The sequence below is a fragment of the Bison bison genome, unplaced genomic scaffold (assembly GCF_000754665.1).
Source record: "Bison bison bison isolate TAMUID 2011002044 unplaced genomic scaffold, Bison_UMD1.0 scf7180017864516, whole genome shotgun sequence".
NCBI classification, from domain to species: Eukaryota; Metazoa; Chordata; class Mammalia; order Artiodactyla; family Bovidae; genus Bison; species Bison bison.
In genome coordinates, this window is record NW_011495069.1 from 10,022,056 (window position 1) to 10,038,059 (window position 16,004).

The 16,004-nt window shown below is 44.0% G+C and overlaps 1 pseudogene; it reads left to right on the forward strand.

Annotated features, from left to right (window-relative positions):
• The window catches only part of LOC104981259, a 26,357-nt pseudogene extending 18,725 nt beyond the window's left edge, over positions 1-7,632 (forward strand).
• The last annotated feature ends 8,372 nt before the right edge of the window (positions 7,633-16,004 follow it).

Consider the following 16,004-nt stretch of genomic DNA (forward strand, 5'->3'; position numbering starts at 1 on the left):
TTGTTCCATGTCCAGTTCTAACTGTTGCTTCCTGACCTGCGTACAAATTTCTCAAGAGGCAGATCAGGTAGTCTGGTATTCCCATCTCTTTCAGAATTCTCCACAGTTTATTGTGATTCACACAGTCAAAGGCTTTGGCATAGTCAGTAAAGCAGAAATAGATGTTTTTCTGGAACTCTCTTGCTTTTTCCATGATCCAGCAGATGTTGGCAATTTGATCTCTGGTTCCTCTTCCTTTTCTAAAACCAGCTTGAACATCAGGAAGTTCACGGTTCACATATTGCTGAAGCCTGGCTTGGAGAATTTTGAGCATTACTTTACTAGCGTGTGAGATGAGTGCAGTTGTGCGGTAGTTTAAGCATTCTTTGGCATTGCCTTTCTTTGGGATTAGAATGCAAACTGACCTTTTCCAGTCCTGTGGCCACTGCTGAGTTTTCCAAATTTGCTAGCATATTGAGTGCAGCACTTTCACAGCATCATCTTTCAGGATTTGGAATAGCTCAACTGGAATTCTATCACCTCCACTAGCTTTGTTCGTAGTGATGCTTTAAGGCCCACTTGACTTCACATTCCAGGATGTCTGGCTCTAAGTCAGTGATCACACCATCGTGATTATCTGGGTTGTGAAGATCTTTTTTGTACAGTTCTTCTGTGTATTCTTGCCATCTCTTCTTAATATCTTCTGCTTCTGTTAGGTCCATACCATTTCTGTCCTTTATCGAGCCCATCTTTGCATGAAATGTTCCTTTGGTATCTCTGATTTTCTTGAAGAGATCTCTAGTCTTTCCCATTCTGTTGTTTTCCTCTATTTCTTTGCATTGATCGCTGAAGAAGGCTTTCTTATCTCTTCTTGCTATTCTTTGGAACCCGGCATTCAGATGCTTATATCTTTCCTTTTCTCCTTTGCTTTTCGCTTCTCTTCTTTTCACAGCTATTTGTAAGGCCTCCTCAGACAGCCATTTTGCTTTTTTGCATTTCTTTTCCATGGGGATGGTCTTGATCCCTGTCTCCTGTACAATGTCACGAACCTCATTCCATAGTTCATCAGGCACTCTATCTATCAGATCTAGGCCCTTAAATCTATTTCTCACTTCCACTGTATAATCATAAGGGATTTGATTTAGGTCATACCTGAATGGTCTAGTGGTTTTCCCTACTTCCTTCAATTTCAGTCTGAATTTGGCAATAAGGAGTTCATGATCTGAGCCACAGTCAGCTCCTGGTCTTGTTTTTGCTGACTGTATAGAGCTTCTTCATCTTTGGCTGCAAAGAATATAATCAATCTGATTTCAGTGTTGACCATCTGGTGATGTCCATGTATAGAGTCTTCTCTTGTGTTGTTGGAAGAGGGTGTTTGTTATGACCAGTGCATTTTCTTGGCAAAACTCTATTAGTCTTTGCCCTGCTTCATTCCGTATTCCAAGGCCAAATTTGCCTGTTACTCCAGGTGTTTCTTGACTTCCTACTTTTGCATTCCAGTCCCCTATAATGAAAAGGACATCTTTTTTGGGTGTTAGTTCTAAAAGGTCTTGTAGGTCTTACTTTTGCACTATTACAGCTGAGCATATATACTGAGGATCAGGTCTAGTCCAAGGCGGCTTGTCTGCCATCCTGGACCCATTTAATTCTAATCAGTTTACATTGTGTCCTCAGGCTATGACATTCTTTCAAAGGGTGTGCTCTGCCCCCTTTCCTCCTGTTTCCGATGGGCTACTGACCTCAGCAGTCCATGTTCAGCTCCCAAGTACCCGAAACCATCCCATACGCTAAGCTCTGGGAATCTAGGAATCATTTGACCAGTTTTGCACCAGGGCAACTAGCATATTGTTTGGAGTCACTATTGTAGTTCAGTTGCTCAGTCGTGTCTGACTCTTTGCGACCCCATGGACTGCAGCACGCCAGGCTTTCCTGTCCATCACCACCTCCCAGAGATTGCTCAAAGTCATGTCCATTGAATCAGTGATGTCATCCAACCATCTCTTCCTCTGTTGTCCCCTTCTCCTGCCTTCAATCTTTCCCAGCATCAGGGTCTCTTCCAATGAGTCAGTTCTTCACATCGGGTGGCCAAAGTATTGGAGCTTCAGCTTCAGCATCAGTCCTTCCAATGAATATTCAGGATTGAATTCCTTTAGATTGACTTGTTTGATCTTCTTGCAGTCCAAGATCCTCTGCAGAAGGAAATGGCAACCCACTCCAGTATCCTTGCCTGAAAAACTTCAAGGACAGAAGAGCCTGGCAGCCTATAGTCATGGGGTCACAAAGAATCGAACATGACTGAGTGACTGGCCACACACACCCAGAGGTACCATGACAGTTCCAAGACCAACCATCAAGATCAAAAAGTGGGAGGTGGCCCAATTCCTGGAAATTTCTACCCCTTCCCCAAAATACTTGGAATAACCCTCCTACTTATTAGCCTATGAAATTACTCAGCCCAAAAATCTTTTGAATTTTTGGTGCTGGGGAAGACTCTTTTGAGTCCCTTGGACAGCAAGGAGATCAAACCAATCAACCCTGAATGTTCATTGGAAGGACTGATCCTGAAGCTGAAGCTCCGATACTTTAGCTACCTGATGTGAAGAAACGATTCATTGGAAAAGACCCTGATGCTGGGAAAGATTGAGGGCCGGAGGGGAAGAGGGAGACAAAGGATGAGATGGTTGGATGGCATCACCGACTCAATGGACATGACTTTGAGTAAGCTCTGGGAGATGGTGAAGGACAGGGAAGTCTGGCATGCTGCAGTCCATGGGGCGGGTTGCAAACAGTCGGACACGACTTAGCAACCAAACAACAAAAAGCTAGCCACACCACATTTTGAGGCCAAACTTGCCTTTTGCAATGGCCCACACTCTGTGCAATATGTTTCTCCCAAGCCCTCTCTTGCCCTCTGAGCTGGCCCGCACTCTGTGGAGTGTGTTTCTCTCTAAATAAATCCACCTCTTACCTATTACTTTTTCTTTCACTGAATTCTTTCTGCAATGAGACACCAGGAACCTGAGCTTCATTAGGTCCTGAAAGCAGGTCTATGATCTCAGTTGGAAGACTGTGGGTTTTGGCTGGGTTTGAGTCCTGGCACATGGGCTCAAGTCCTAGTGAGAAGTAAATAGTTTCACATGTGTGTAGAAAGGACCAACCATGTCCAAACAAATCACAGACATATTATAGGTGGCTTCCTAATGAAGTCTGCAGGTGACCCATAGGCGTGAAATACTGAATAGATAGGAAAAGAAGCAGCTTCCTACAGGGGGCCACTTTATGACACCCACACAAGGGATCTGGATATGTGGAGCCTATTTGTGGCTTATCTGCCCTGTGGGAGAATGATGTAATGCACCTTGGGGTTTCCTTCCCTCTCGGGCCATGTGTATATACACATGTTCTTACTGGAAGTTCCCCATAATTTCCTACTATGAAGTCCAGGTGGCAGGTCCATCATAGTGTGTCATGCTGGGAATGGCCAAATCTATTTTCCTTCCCCAATACACAGGTGTAAATGCCATTCTGGTAATCCAGGCGTAAGCACAGTTCCCCACATCAGCTTTGAATAACCCCCTCCAGAGCATCTGTTTATTAAACCAGGAAACTGTTCGAAAGAGAAAAGGGGTGATGCAAACCATACAGTTTTAGACGTTTGACAGCTGGGCAGGGAGGAGCTTGTGCCTTTACTGGGCAGCAATGCTGTCCATTTATATAATTTCATCTGAATCCAACATAACTGATTCACTTTCTCATATGAAAACAGTCATTAATCAAAGTTTCCTTTGCTGATGCTTTTACTCACTGGCTTACTTCTCTCCTGAGTAAATGGGGAACCGTATGTCCTTAGTATGCTTTTATGTTTAGTAGGAATCCTTTGTTCTTGCTGCCAATGAGAAACGAAAGACACCTTCCAAGATCTGACCCTAGTGTGGCTGCTGTAGAACAATGATGGATAAAGCTGGATGGCCATCAAGACATTATCAAGATGTCAGGATTGGAGTCTATGGCTTCTGGCATAACTGACACCATCTTGTGCCCATTCAGCTCCTGCTGTCTTTCCACTGACCCTACTCAGGACTGGACGGTGCAGTAAATAACTTCTCTGTCATCAAGAGGTTTGTAGTAATAGATACTGTTTAACAATCCTTAGCCTCATTATAGATAGATCCTGTTTAATGACCAGGTAGCCTCTATGGTCTATTAGTCTCCAAACACTAATGAGGGCTGTCCATGATGTATTCCCAGTGCCCACCAGACCAGTTGCCCATTCATAAATCTTGATCTGGGAATGCACTTCCTGTTTCCAAGCACCTACCCCCACCCCTTAGGTTAACTATTAAATTGCCCAGTGTCCCCTCAGTGGTGCAGAGTGCAGCTTCTGTGCTTCTGGATCATTGCCCACCAGATCCCACCCTGTGAGTAAGTTACTCTCTAATAAACTGATCTATTTATGGAGCTGCTTGCCTCGATTTTCAGTCTCCAGAGACTGCCTCAGTTTGGTGGGAACTTTTCATTTCCTCCATCCTCCAACAGTCATTTCTTAATTACTTCTAAGGTTTTTTCTCTGGAAGAGTGAGTCAAAGCAGAAGACAATTTTTTGACACCTCCCTCTCTTCCTCGTGATATGTAATATCCATGAAATAAGAACAGAATGAATTAAAAGCAGAATTTTAAAGAAGCGTTACCAAAGCAAACTTGCGCTGTGTGCAATAAAGCCAATCTACTGATGCTGGGTTATGGGGAAGGAAAGCACAACGTTTATTGCAGGGCACCGAGCAAGGAGGCCAAGGGGTTAGGGCTCAAAAAGCCCAAACGTCCTGATGACTTTCAGGGAAAAAGTTTTACAGACAGGGGAGGGGGGTTGTGGGGTATATGATTAGCATGTGGACTTTCTCTTGATTGGTCAGTGATGAGAAAATCAGGAGTCAACATCAACATTCTGGTTCCAGCCTTTTGGGGATCTATGTGCTTGTGGACATCATACAATTAACTTTTTCCAATAATGAATGTTTCAGTATTTGAAAAACAGCTCAAAGAATATGGCTCAGCATATTATCCCTAGCCCTTGAGGAGTAACTAAATGTCCTTGAGTTTGCTTAATGGTTAAACTATTACTATTTTGTCTTGCTTGACTATTCTCCTTTGTTTCTCCATTTTCTCACTTCTCTGATTAAATTTATCCTTTGGAACTCGAGGAAGGCCTAGGAGGATAAAGCTTTTCCACAAACCAGTGGTAGGTGGAGGACTTGGGTAGGGTGTTTTCTGTCTCAAGAAGGCACCATAAGGTCCTTCCTGAAAATTAAAAATATATAAAAGCATAAAAATTTAAAAAGTGGTGGAATGGTTAGAAGATGAAGTCTATGAAATCTGGAAAGTAGCAAAGAAGCTCAAGGAGATGAGAACTGGCCCAGAAGCTATAGTATATGACTAAAAGTCACTCCCAAAGGGAGAAAAAGAAAAAACAGACAACAACAAAAATCAAAACAAGAAAGTTTCTAGGACTGAGAATGAGAGTCTCTGTATTAACGAGAGTCTCTGTATTAACGAGATTCACAAGTGCCCAGAAGCAAGAAGGAAAGCCCTGCAGAGGGTTGAGCACATGAAAAATCAGAGCACCAGGGACAGAGAAGGCTCTCAACCTTCAGACGCAAGGGGTCTGGGATGAGAGTGGCCCGGGACTCCCAACAGCAAACATGTTTCTCCGAGACTACGGAGCCATGTTCCAAGGTTGAAGGAATACTGAATACAACCTGGACCTCAAAGTCAGGCAGATTGTTTCTGAAGAATAAACAACGTTGTACATTAGATTTAGGCTTAGAAACAGTCTGAGATAACTTTTTGTTTTTTATGAAGTAACTTTTTAAAAAAGATCATAATAAAACACATATAACAAAATTTACCATTAAGGGCATAGTTCAGGAGTGTTAATTATATTCACATTGGACTTCCCTGGTGGTGCAGTGGTTAGGAATCTGCCTGCCAATGCAGGGGACATGGGTTTGATCCTGGGGTTGTGAAAATTCCACGTGCTGCAGGGCAACTGAGCCCACGTGCCGCAACTACTGAGCCCTTGAGCTGTAACGACTGAGTCCATGCGCCGCAACGAGTGAGCCCATGAGCCGTAACGACTGAGCCCATGAGCTGTAACGACTGAGCCCTTGCCCTGCAACTGCTGAAGCCCGCATGCCCTAGAGCCTGTGCTCCACAACAAGAGACACCACCGTAGTGAAAAGCCTGCAAGCCCCTGCTCTTGGCAACTAGAGAAAACCTGTGCGCAGCAATGAAGACCCAGTGCAGCTAAAGAGAAACATTTAATTTTTTAAAATGTATGTTCATGTTGTTGTAATACCAATCTCCAGAAATTTTTCATCTTACGAAACTGAAACTTGATCCCCACTAAGTAATAACTCTTAATTTTTCCTCTCTCCAGGCCCTGGCAACCACCCGTCTACTCTGCATCTCTATGGTTTTGTCTACTCTAGATACCTTGGTTTGGTTTTAGTTGCTAAGTCGTGTCCGACTCTTGTGACTCCGTGGACTGTAGCCCGCCACGCTCCTCTGTCCATGGGATTCTCCAGACAAGAATACTGGAGTGGGTTGGCGTTTCCTTCTCCAGGGGATTTTCCCGACACAGGAATTGAACCCGAGTCTCCTGCATTGCAGGCAGATGATTTACTGACTGATCTATGAGGGAAGCCCCTAGAAATCTTACGTAAGTGGAATCACATGATATTTGTCCTTTTGTCACTGGCTTATTTCACTGAGTATAATATCCTCAGGGTTCATCCATGTTGTAGCACGTGTCAGATTATCCTTCCTTTTTACACTTAATAATATTCCATTTTACATACACACCACGTTTTGTTTATTCATCGGTTGCTGGACACGGATTTTTCGACGTTCTGGATATGGTGAATAATACTACTATAAACAGGTGGGTATTTGAATTTCTGTCTGAGTCTCTGCTTTCTGTTCTTTTGGGTTATACCTAGAAGTATTATTGCTGGATTACATGATAACTGTATTTTTAGTATTTTGAGACAGAGAACTTCTTTTTATCTTTGCTGAGAGGAGACTGCAGACCCAGCTGTTTCCCCAAACCCAGAAACTACACAGAGGTTTTTGTGGTGTTTGAAGCCCAAAGCCTGACTCCTGCTCCCAGAACTGAGCCCATTTCCTTCCCTCTGCTTGCTAGCCACGCAGGCACTGCAGTCCTTTCTGGGACAGAAGTAGATGCCACAGAGAGCAGGGAGTTTCGGCTTCTATCCCCTCCCAGCTAGGACGTGCAGGGGAAATGCTCTTGGGCTCACACCCACTTCCCCAGGCCCAAGGCCCCTGCTTCTACTTTCTCTGTTCCCGTTCTGCTCCACCCCAGCTTCTCCTTTTGGAACCTAACCTGTTCCGAGGCCTAAACAGGCCTCCTCAGCTGCCGCCCCTACTGATCTGGGTCCTGGGACCCCCACTATCCCCACCCCCAGGGCCAATATCCCCCATGCCTTCCCCAAGGTCCTGGGACTTGAAGAGGGCTTGCAGCTAACTTTCGGAGCTGCACGCAAGATGGAGCAGCAGAATCAGACCTTCGAAACTTCACCACCAGACATGGCTCCTCCTCGACGCACACCTCTCACGACCATCAGGGCTTGTGCTTGAGGAGGAAGTCCACAGGAGCCCGGGGAAGGCTTCAGGCTGCAGGACAGAAGCCTTCTAACCTAGCAACCAGTGTGCAGAGGGCTTCCAGCCTCTGCCGGCTGGCTCACCCTTGAGCAGAGGCATCCTCCTGCTCTGTCCACACCGGCCTGGACCCTCCTGATGGCCGGCGTGTTTTCCGTCACCTTGGGCCAGCTCGCCACGCTGGCGGCCATTGAAGCAGACAGCTGGACCCAGCATGTCCAGCACTGCCTCAGCATGCCCTTCCCTTCCTGGAAAGGACCACCCCGCCCCCTTGAATGTGGCCCGATAACCCCAGGCCACAGGACATCACATGCCAGAGTAGATGGTGCAAACGCAGCAGCAAGGGCCCCGGTCACCCCAAATCACTCTGACCAGTGGTGGCCCACAGCAGGCCGTCACCTTCGGACTCCAAAAACCTGACAGAGAGGCCATGGAGAAAACTCCGCCCTGGGTCCTGGCAGGCACCCTCCTTGAGGGCTCCTTCCCACAGCACCTCCCCAGCCTCTCTGTGAGCCTGGGCTTCCCCCTCCACAACCCACCCAGCTCTTGAGGGACTAGGGGAGGTCCAGGCGGGTGTTCCCATCTGGAAAGGGCTCAGATGATGGCAACCACAGGCCTGGCTTCAAATTCCAGATCCTCCATTTGCATATTGTGTAACAGCAAAGAACAGTTTTCCAGTCAGAATCTCATTTTCAAAAATAGAAAGCAGGAGGTTGGGAGAAGGAAATGAGAGCTGAGGTCTCTGAGAAATGTCTCAGATACAAGAGGCCCTTGGGAAACGAGAGTGATAACAGCAAGCACTTGGCAGGCGCCCATTTGCCTGTGTTCCACCTTCATTTTCACCAATGATCCCCTTGCCAGTCCCCACTGTACAGAAGGGACTGACTCCGAGAGGTTAGGAACTTGCCCAAGATCACACAGCTAAGCGATGGAGCTAGGATTCAAGCCCAGCTATATCTCCAAAGCCTATTTTTTTATTCACCGACCTCTCCTGCAATCCTAGGCAAGACTGGGCTGTGCAGAAATCTGTCAGACTTACGTTATGTGGTCCCCTGAACCAACAGCGGAGAGATGAACTGCTGTTTTCGGGACTTCTCTGGGGGTTTAGTAGCTGAGACTCTGTGCTCCAAATGCAGGGAACCCAGGTTCAATCCCTGGTTAGGGAACTAGATCCCATATGCTGCAATTAAGACCCAGTGCTGTCAAATAGAAAAATAAATAATAAAATAAGTAAACATATATATTAAAAAAAAAAAGAATTGCCATTTTCTCTGGCCTGCTGAAGGAGCAGCAGAGCTGGGCTAAAATCCAAGCATCTCCCCTTTTTCATTGCCTGGTCTTAGGCCAGTCCTTTCACTTTTTTGAACCTCAGCTTCCTCATCTGTAAAGTGGGACTGTGTTTTGTCTTGCTTACTAGTTTTGTCTTGTTTATGAATAGGGAGGATTAACTGAGTGAACCGTTGTATAGGGCCTGCCCGGAATAGGGGCTCAGCGAACACCCTTGATGGTGTTTCTGGAAACATGTGGAAATGTCCCCTCCATCCCATCTCCTCTGCTTAGCAGAGCCTCCTCCTGGGTCTGGAGCCCTCTTGGGTGCCTCAGCTCTTGAAAACGTCTCTCTCCTTCATTGCCTTACTGCATCCAGCAGAAGTATGGCAGCCTCTCACCAGGACTAAAATACACCATTGGAGGCTGTAGAAACAAGCACATCATTTGACCCAGAAATTCCACCTCAGGAATCTATCCTAAGAAAGTAGTTTCCACCCATCAATAACAATGCTGATCTTGAGCACCTACTGTGTGCCAGGCCCTGTTCAATATGCTGCAGGTACAATGGGAGGGGATAAGACAGACTGGTACCGTGGTCTCTGCCCCCTCAGAAGCTACCTAATTGCTTAAAAGCAATTAAGCAAATAATGGGTTGGCCAAAAATTTCCTTCAGTTTCTAAGTAAAAACAAAAGACACATTTTTCATTTTCACTAAGAACTTTATTCAACAAAATATTCACCATTTTGTTCCACTACATTCTGCCATTTCTTGGGCAACTTCATAATCCCATCTTCCCCAAATTTTGAATCTTTTTGAGCAAAGAACTGTTCCAGGTACATTTTACAGTCTTTCAGAGACACAGGTTGGATCCCTGGGTTGGGAAAATCCCCTGGAGGAGGAATTGGGAACCCGCTCCAGTATTCTTGCCTGGAAATTTCCATGAAGAGAGAAGCCTGGTGGGCTACAGTCCATGGAGTCACAAAGAGTCAGACACACCTGGATGACTGAGCATACACACAGGGAACTGAAACTTGGTCCATTAAGAGAATATTGTAAAGACTGAAATAAATAGAAATCCAAAGGTGCAATGGTGAATGAATTAGAACTTTCCAGTCACACTGTTAACAGTCTTTGCCTGCTCTTCAAAGAGATATGTGGTCTTGCAGTGCCCTGATGGAAGATTACACGTTTTATGTTGACTAATTCTGGATGTGTTTCGCTGAGTGCCATTTTCAGTTGTTCTAATCTGGAGCAGTACTTGTTGAAGCTAATTGTTTGGTTTTCTGGAAGGAGCTCTGCATACAGGACTCCCTTCCAATCTCACCATATACATAACATCACCATCTTTGGATGAAGGCTGGCCTTTGGTGTGGTTGGCGGTGGTTCACTTCAATTGCCCCATGATCTCTTCATTCCACATTATTTCAATTTAATAATACTGGAATTCAACATGAGGGTAGTGAGAATTGAGTCCTTTTATGCAAAAACTATCAGTATGTAGACATGTTGGGCTTCTCAGGTGGTGCTAGTGATAAAGAACCTGCCTTCCAATGCAGGAGACACAAGAGATGATGGTTCAGTCTCTGGGTCGGGAGATCCCCTGGAGGAGGGAAAGGCAACCCACTCCAGTATTCTTGCCTGAAGAATCCTATGGAAAGAGGTGACTGGCGGGCTGCAGTCCATAGGGTTGCAAAGAGTCTGACACAACTGAAGTGACTTAGCACATTCACTTTGCGTCACCTGTCACAATTTGTTTTAAAAATGGAACGTTTTCGTTACACTTAAGTAGAGATGGCATACACAAATATGGTCAAGGGGTTTTTTTTCACTTAACTTCTGTGGAACCCAAACCTCAAAATGATTAACGTAACCAAGCTACTGTAAATGATTGTCAATGCTTGATTGGAATATTTTGAGTATGTCAGCTATCTGCTGCATGGTATAACACTGATTGTTCTCAATTTCTGTCTTGATTTGATCACTATAACTTCAACCGGTCTACCTGACCTTGGAGCCTGGTCCAGCGAGAAAGCTCCAGCACAAAACTTTGCAAACCACTTTTGACACATTTGATTAGTCACAGCACCTTCTCCATACGCTGCACAAATCTTTGTGGGTTTGTTTTTTGCATTTTTACCTTTTTTGAAATAATAAAACATAATATGCTAAAAATGTTGCTTTTTTTCTTCCATCTTCAATATTTAAATGACTACACAAAAATTCACCAATTTTTTTTTTTTAAAACACACACTGACATGACAGCTGTCACAATACAAACTAACAACAGTGTTTCGAATGAGGTTAAAGGCAACCAAGTGCTACTAGAGCCATCTTACAGAAAAAACTAGACAGATTTTTCGGCCAAGCCAATAATTACACAGATAAATACACAACTAAGACTGGCAAGGAGATGGTTTCTATATGTCAATAGTAGTACGCTTTGCCTACTCAGTTTTGGTAATCCCACTTCTGCGCCAGGAAAACGCTCACAAATAAACACCAAGTGAAAAGGGAGGATTTGAAAATTTCTGTTGAGAATTATTACTCAGGAGCAACTTCTGCTCCTCCTTTGTCTCCTTCTTCAGCAGCTGTATTTATTCATCTACTTACTTATCTGTCTTCTAGTTTTATGGATGTATATTAATAGCTGATGTACAGCACCGTATACATTTAAGGTGCCAGTATAATGGTTTGACTTACACACATCATGAAGATTAGTGAACATCCATCAGCTTATATAGATACAAAAGTAAAGGAACAGAAAAAATGTTTTTCCTTGTGACGAGAACTCTAAATTTGCTCTTAACCACTTTCATATGTAACATATAGCATTGTTAATAGCATTTATCATGTTCTACATTATACCCTAATACTTTTTTTTTCTAAGTCGGTTCAGTCGTGTCCAACTCTGTGCAACCCCATAGACGGCAGCCCACTAGGCTCCTCTATCCCTGGGATTCTCCAGGCAAGAATACTGGAGTGGGTTGCCATTTCCTTCTCCAATGCATGAAAGTGAAAAGTGAAAGAGAAGTCGCTCAGTCGTAGTTACAAGGAATTTTGTACCTTTTGCCTGTCTTCATCCAATTTCCCCTTCCCCCACCCCTACTTCTAGTAGCAAAAGTCTGATATCTTTTCCTATGAGTTTGTTTGCCTTTTGAGGTTAATGGACCTATGACACTATGTTAGTTCCTGACACACAGCACAGTGATTCAATATCTCTATACATTTCAAGATGATCCCCACGGTGATTCCAGTTATGATCTGTCACCATACTAAGATATTACATAATTGTTGACTATTCCCCACACTGTATATTTCTTTCTTGTGACTCATTTATTTTGAAAGTGGAAGTTTGTACCAGAGGAGTTTCTTCTTGGAACTTAGGGGAGGACCTGACATCAGCTGGGTCATGGGGCAGGAGGTGGTGTCTGTAAATGTCAATGCAAGGGGAAAAAAAAAAAAAAAAAAGACAAAAAAACAGGCAATGCAGTAGCAAGGAGACTCTCAGCAACCACAGTGTGGTTTCTAAACACCATTCTCCGATAAAAGGAAATACTGGCTTCTGGGAGAAATGGCTGATTGTATGATGAGGGCAGGGAGAAGACAAGATGACCCGGGAGCATCTGATAGCACCAGGCAGTAAGGACGTGCTTAGAGAAAGGAACAATGGGGCTATGGCAAAGGGTCCCAGGAGCCAGACTGGAGGAGCTCCCAAAGCCGGAAGAATTTGAGCAACTAAATAATGTAGTATTGGATTATAGTCAAAGTATAAAATAAATATACAAGAGTCTATACTGACATAATAATTGAATAAATAAATGGGGGAGGGTCTTCCCTGGTGGTCCAGTGGTTAAGAATTTGCCTGGCAATGCAGATGACACAAGTTTGATCCCTGATCTAGGAAGACTCCACATGCTAGGGAGCACCTAAGCCCACGTGCCATACCCATGGAGCCCGCACTCGAGAGCCCGTGTTCTGTAACGAGAGAAGCCACCGCAGTGAGAAGCCCGCACGCGGCAACAGAGTCGCCACCACCCACCGCTACTAGAGAAAGCCCTGGTGCAGCAGCAAAGACTCAGCGCAACCAAAATAAATGAAATAAAATAAATAATTAAATGAGGGGGAGGGACAATTTTTTAAAATAATAATAACTTCATTTATTTATTTATTTTTGGCTGCCCTGGGTCTCTCTTGCTGAGCCAGGGCTTTCTCTAGTTGCGGTGCACAGGCTTTTCACTGCGGTATCTTCTCTTGTTGCAGAGCAGGGGCTCTAGAGCTCAGGCTTAGTAGTTATGGCGCGTAGGATTAGTTGCTCTGCATCACGTGGAATCTTCTAGGACCAGGGACCAAACCCGTGTCCTCTGCATTGGCACAGGCAGGTCCTTAACCACTGGACCACCAGGGAAGCCCAAGACAAATCTTTCTTATAGAAGAATTCCAAATAATTTATTTGGATGCTGCACCCCAGCGGTTAAGGTTAGCATCACAGTGAGAAGTCATGTGGATATGTCATGTACGCCCCAGAGAATGTGATGAGAAGGGCACCTCACCTGGGAAGTAACCTCCCCTAAAATTCATAACCCCAGTCTAGCCATAGGAAGACATCAGAAAACAGCAACAACAATAACAACAAATTGAGGGACAATATCTGACGAGTACTCTTCAAGACAATCAAGGTTATAAAAACAGGGTCAGAGAAATGCTGAGAAAGTGTCACAGACAGGAATCGTTATGACTAAATGCAACAGGGAATCTTTGTTGGGATCCTGGACCAGAAAAAGGACATCAGTGAGAAAATAGATAAAATTCAAATAAAGTCTGTAGTTCAGTTTACAGCAATGCAGCAATGTTGGTTTCTGAGTTTTGACAAATGCACCCTGGTAACAGGAGATGCTACCAACAGGGGAATTTGAAATTAGCTGAGGGATATATGGGAAATCTCTACTATTTTTGCAACTTTATAGTAAATCAAAAATTAAAAACAAATAAACAAACCACCACACACACTCTCAAGCAGCATAAAGAGTAGAAAGAACACTGCAAAATGTTAGTTATATTTGGGTGATGAGAAAAGAATGTCCTCTTTTTATTTGTCAAATATCTTTTTATTTTTATTTTAAACTTTGGTTATGATTTCGATTAGAATTCTTCTGTTACTCTCATAGTGACAAAAACCAAAACAAAGCGTTTTGCACAGTATCTATATTATCTCACTTAATTCTCACAACCAGCTCAGAAAAGATTCTTTCTTCCATTTTACATGTAAGGAAATGAAAACTCAAAATCAAAGTGATTTGCCTAAAATGATACAACAAGCAAGAGAAGGAGCTTGGATTTGAAGCTTAGTTGGTCTAACTGCTGAGGGACAGGGAGATGGAAAATCCTTATCCATCTCTCTGCGGTCTCCGGAAATAGTTGGTCTCTGTCCTAAGCAGATTTCTCTTTAGCCCAAGGAAGAATTTTTCAGGAGAATTGTCCAGAGGGAAGGAGCATCCTGGAAAGTTACTGAGTTCCCTGTGGGTCAAGGACCGTGAAGTGTCCCTGAGAGGGATTCAGGAGACCTGATGCTTTATCTTCCTCCTCAAACCCAAAGGGCAGGGCTGTGTGCCTCCTGTGAGACTCAGAACTGGACCAGGAGTTCTAATTGACCAGGGCAGGGGATGTGGGGGGGAGTAGTGGATTTCTCCTTCATCTTTATCCTCCTCCCCCGCTCCACGATGGAGTACATCACTGAAGCCTAGGAACGTGGGGACCAGCTTTTATTTACTCAGAGCCTCCTGAGACGGAGGTTCATGACATTATACAGGAGGCAGTGATCAAGACCATCCCCAAGGAAAAGAAATGCGAAAAGGCAAAAAGGTTGTCTGACAAGGCCTTACAAATAGCTGAGAAAAGAAGAGAAGCTAAAGGCAAAGGAGAAAAGGAAAGATATACCCACTTGAATGTAGAGTTTCAAAGAATGGCAAGGAGAGATAAGAAAGCCTTCCTCAGTGATCAATGCAAAGAAATAGAGGAAAATAATAGGATGGGAAAAACTAGAGATCTCTTCAAGAAAATTAGAGATACCAAGGGCATATTTCATGCAAAGATGGGCTCAATAAAGGACAGAAATTGTATGGACCTAACAGAAGCAGAAGATATTAAGAAGTGGCAAGAATACACAGAAGAACTATACAAAAAATATCTTCATGACCCAGATAACCATGATGGTGTGATCACTCACCTAGAGCCAGACATCCTGGAATGTGAAGTCAAGTGGGCTTTAGGAAGCGTTTCTACAAACAAAGCTAGTGGAGGTGATGGAATTTCAGTTGAGCTATTTCAAATCTTGGAAGATGATGCTGTGAAAGTGCTGCACTCAATATGCCAGCAAATCTGGAAAACTCAGCAGTGGCCACAGGACTGGAAAAGGTCAGTTTCCATTCCAGTCCCAAAGAAAGGCAATGCCAAAGAATGTTCAAACTACTGCACAATTGCACTCATCTCACACACTAGCAAAGTAATGCTCAAAATTCTCCAATCCAGGCTTCAACAAAGCATGAACCGTGAACTTCCAGATATTCAAGCTGGATTTAGAAAAGGCAGAGCAACCAGAGATCAAATTGCCAACATCCGCTGGATCATGGAAAAAGCAAGAGAGTTCCAGAAAAACATCTACTTCTGCTTTATTGACTATGCCAAAGCCTTTGTGTGGAGCACAACAAACTGTGGAAAATTCTGAAAGAGATGGCAATACCAGACCACCTGACCTGCCTCTTGAGAAATCTGTATGCAGGTCAGGAAGCAACAGTTAGAACTGGACGTGGAACAACAGACTGGCTCCAAATAGGAAAAGGAGTACGTCAAAGCTGTATATTGTCACCCTACTTATTTAACTTATATGCAGGGTACATCATGAGAATTGCTGGGCTGGATGAAGCACAAGCTGGAATCAAGATTGCTGGAAGAAATATCAATAACCTTGGATATGCAGATGACCACCCTTATGGCAGAAGGTGATGAGCCTCTTGATGAAAGTGGAAGAGGGGAGTGAAAAAGTTGGCTTAAAACTCAACATTCAGAAAACTAAGATTATGGCATC